The sequence below is a fragment of the Cherax quadricarinatus genome, chromosome 54 (assembly GCF_038502225.1).
Source record: "Cherax quadricarinatus isolate ZL_2023a chromosome 54, ASM3850222v1, whole genome shotgun sequence".
Lineage (NCBI taxonomy): Eukaryota > Metazoa > Arthropoda > Malacostraca > Decapoda > Parastacidae > Cherax > Cherax quadricarinatus.
In genome coordinates, this window is record NC_091345.1 from 19393099 (window position 1) to 19397500 (window position 4402).

At 43.7% G+C, this 4402-nt stretch overlaps 1 protein-coding gene across 11 annotated transcripts in view; it reads right to left on the reverse strand.

Moving 5' to 3' along the window:
• The window catches only part of LOC128699192 (uncharacterized), a 46110-nt gene extending 43666 nt beyond the window's left edge, over positions 1-2444 (reverse strand). For 2 of the 11 annotated variants that reach the window (XM_070096698.1, XM_070096688.1), the window contains exon 1: positions 2193-2292. The gene's annotated coding sequence lies outside the window, so the exon portion shown is untranslated. The other 9 variants (XM_070096699.1, XM_070096690.1, XM_070096694.1 and 6 more) reach the window with 8 other exon arrangements.
• Positions 2445-4402: the final 1958 nt, after the last annotated feature.

Genomic DNA, 4402 nt, shown 5'->3' on the forward strand with positions numbered 1-4402 from the left:
GTTTCTAACTGCATGGCCAGCACCAAGGGTGATACCATCCAACCCAGACTTTTTATTTTCCTGTCTGTTACAGAATGCTTCCAGGTTGTCTATGAAGGCTGCTTTGATGTTATCCTCTTTTAATACAATGTGATTTTAGTCCACAGATTTATCTCATTTGGGCATACCCAAAAACACTTCCCTGATTTAATACTGCTTGTAGCTAGTTCTTGGATATCTGCACAAGAGGCGCGACACCAATTTTCACAAAAATGACAATTTATCCATGCGGAAGCCCGCTTGTTTGACTGCTGACTACACAGAGCTTCATAATTATTTGGATGGTTGATTTACTGTAATTCTACTAGTAACCTCTTGAATATTCTACTAATAACTTCCTTAAAGTGAAGCTCTAGCTATTTGTATTTCTATTTCTAACTGTACTTGTATATTAATACAGCTTACCGGAGTACGTTTGTTTTATATTTATTGTTTGTGTTTGATAAGGGCGCCTAAAACCCCGTCTGTTTAGACACTCCTGGTCCGTCGTGCTCTGTCAGATCACACAGTTGCTCTACACTCAAAAAGCCTCCCTTCGACCCCGCCGGGGTGGGGAATTTATATTCTACAAACGTCACATCCTTTTCACAATGCTGTCGCATAGTGTTAAAATCAAGCCTGTGAATGGTGCAATAAATGACTCCTCGAAGTTAGCTTTAGCTACCGTCGTTAGGACCTGCCTGCAGGTCAACTTTACGACAATTCACTCTCTGAAGGACTCCTTCATTGTCGTCTGCACAGACGACACGGAAGCATCAAAACTAATGGACGACTCTTCAGTCAGGACCCTACAAACACAACAATTCACTCTATCCCCGTCTCCATACTTGAAGTCGAAACGTTCGGTCTTTGTGAAAAGACTGGACAGTATCGTCACCTCTCTCTCTGCTGAAGCACTGAAGACATCTACTGAGGAACAAAACACCTGGGCCTCGGTAGACAGCATCTCCAAGATCCCCAACGCCTCATTTATGTTAAAGATTACATTCTCAGACATCTCAATGGCTGCCCAAGCTCTCCCTGACGGTCTGGCCATCTCATTACCACATTCACCCTAGTCATATAGAACAGGAACGTTTCACATAAATCTCCCACTGCTGGACCTGCTACTCCTATAAACACACCACCAAGGACTGCCCCGTCAAGGATAAGAAGTTTTGTTCAAAATGTGGGAATGATGGACACGATTTCAGATCCTGCACCATTACTACAGCACCATCATGTCTTAACTGCAAGGGTAATCATCATACCCTTGCAGCTAAGTGCCCACTCAGGAAAGAAATATTGAAGAAAACGAAAGTTCCGAAGAATACCTCCAATTCACCGACATACGCTACAATAACCAAACAACAAGCCGACACCACCAAGACTACACGCTAATCTACAGGCACCATCGCCCAGCAACTCCCTCTCTCCACTCCCCGACGGTGCTTCCTCCAAGGTGCTGTACTGCATGGTGTATGCACATCTTGCAAACGCAGCAAACCCCGGAACTTTCAACACCACTATTAACGAACTGTTCCGTCTGAACAACATGCCTGCCTTCAATTTTCCGGACTCCACACCTTCAGCAAACATCCTCAAGATCCTTCCCAACGCCCTGAACTTTACTGCACCTACAGACCTGTCTCCTGCCCAAGCAACTGCTCCAGTAACTTCTATAACCACTTCCACCTCTCCTAGTGGCCTACGTCTCGCCTCTTGGCGCTATAAATAGCTCCATCCTGTCACTTCTCCATATTGTTTCATACTATGGAACAATGCTCTTCTCCAGACTGAGGGACTGACCACCTCAAAACTTTAAGGGTGATGGACTGATTACATCGTCTTCAAGTATCTTCTGCTTCTATCAACTTTTCTGTACTTGACTGAAGAAGCCTACTGTGTAGGCGAAACGTTTCATAATAAAGATACCTAACTGTTGCATATGTGTCTTACCTAACAACCACTTCCACCGCTGACAATATTGATCATGCTACCTCAACCACTGTCTCCCACCTCTCCCAGCCTGCTGTTACACAACCATTGCACCTCTCCACTGCTCCTGTCAACCTTCAGTCACCTACTACCACCATTGTAGATTCGCCCAATGAATCCACTCCAGAAGAGCAAGATAGCGACGACTCCAGTAAACCCTCATGGGAAAACCTCACCTTCTACACTTCTTCAAATACTGACACCATGATCTGTACTGAACTCTACAAAATCCTCGGTGCTGGAACGGTCAAATATGCCTGTGAATCATCGCTTCACTTCACACTCACCCAAGTTCTCGAGTTCATCAAGCCTCTACGTTTCACCTTCAGTAACAAAGCTAAATTATACCACCTATCTAGAAGCAGCTTCAAAAAGTTCGAAAATGGCTCCATTGCTAACCTGCCTCCTCAGTTATTCCTATAACTCCCATATGTGTTCTACCCTCTGATGTGACATAGCCTGTTGCCAGCTACTCAAGATTCAAGACCTCAACTACCACAAGTTCGATGCAACAGTCCCTACTATTCCTGTTCTCAAGTCTGCCCCACGATCGCCTTAGCTGCTGGGTTAATTAAGCCCTGGCTCTATTTCTCTGACTAAGAACACTCCTCTCCAGAGCCATTCTTCATCTGTCCCGTCTTCCCCGCTCATCCCATTGGGATCTTACCTGAACTTGTTTGCTTTGCTTTGCTTTACAGTATGCTTTATTGTCCAACGAATCCCTTTGAAACCGGTCAAGGGTTCGGACCAGTCAAGGGTTCGGACCAGTCAAGGGTTCGGACCAGTGGAGTGGAGTGTGGGTAATGGACCACGACTGCTGGTAGCCACCTGGATTATTTTCTCTATGGTGACTCTTACTTCATATATAGCCATGCTTACTGCCTCCTTCACTCTGCCTAAGCTCTCCCCAACTCTTAACTCCTTGGAGGATCTTGTACAGTCAGACCTTGCTTGGGGCATCCAGACGTCCCCACAAAGGAGAATTAGTGTGCACTACGTAGCAGAGTTTACTGCCAGAGGGGAATCATAGGCCTGTGTCCCGTGTGGAAAATAATAATAATAATTGAACTTTTCATGTCAGAGGAAAGAAAGTCTCCCTGATAACATTGAGTATACATAGTGTATAGTGTATACTACAGTGGCTCCCTAGTATATTGATGATAAAGGCTAAAGTGTCATTTGAAAACAGGTGAATTTGTAAATGAAGTGATAAGCCTATAGAGGAAGGTGCCAGAAGTCGCCAGAAACTTACCACAGGTCAGCTGTTTTTAATAATCTTACTGGCCTGCTAGTGTACTCGCATATAATCTAGTGATACCAGTGAATAGCAGAATACAGTGTTGTAGTAGCAACTAACCAGTATTATAATGGTACTTAGTGGAGTGGAGTGACTTTCATTAGTTTCTTTTTCTTGAAATACGAGACGTTACTGTGAATTTCATATAACCTGTAGTTACCAGCGGTCGCAATATACACAACGAGAAGCAATTATTACTACAGAAAAAGCGTCCTTCCTCCAAAATTTGCACCAGTCAACTATAGTGATAATATAGCATTTATTGTGGTGGAGACGGAAAAAAAAAAAATAGAAAAGCCAGATACTGCGATTGATAAACAAGGAGGTGACCGTTCGTCATTGTAGGAACTGCCAGATATCACCGGCTCTTCAACACGCAAGTTATACTTTTGTATTAGTCAAATCACATATTACTCGGGTAGATAATTTCCAGTAGATCCTTCATGTGTTAGCTCAAATCACCGACCAGTATGTTTTAAATAAGTGACCCACTGATCAGAGCAGATAGACTGGTCCGGACCCTTGACTGGTCCGAACCCTTGACTGGTCCGAACCCTTGACTGGTCCGAACCCGGGACTGGTTTCAAACGGTTTCGTTGGACAATAAAGCAGACTGTAAACGGATGGGGTTGTAGGCGCCCTTATAAACACAAACATTAAAAATCAGGAACGTGACGGTAAGCTGTCCAATATACAAAAAGAGTTAGAAACAGAAATACAAATAGCTAGAGCTTCATTTAAGGTTATTAATATAATATTCAAGAGGTTGCTAGTAGAATTGCAGTAAATCAACCATTCAAATCATTATGAAGCTGTGTGTAGTCTGTGGTCAGTCAAACAAACAGGCTTCCACATGGATAAATTGTCATTTTTGTGGAAATTGGTGTCAGATAAGATAAGATTTCGTTCGTATTTTTAACCCCGGAGGGTTAGCCACCCAGGATAACCCAAGAAAGTCAGTGCGTCATCGAGGACTGTCTAACTTATTTCCATTGGGGTCCTTAATCTTGTCCCCCAGGATGCGACCCACACCAGTCGACTAACACCCAGGTACCTATTTGCTGCTAGGTGAACAGGACAATAGGTGTA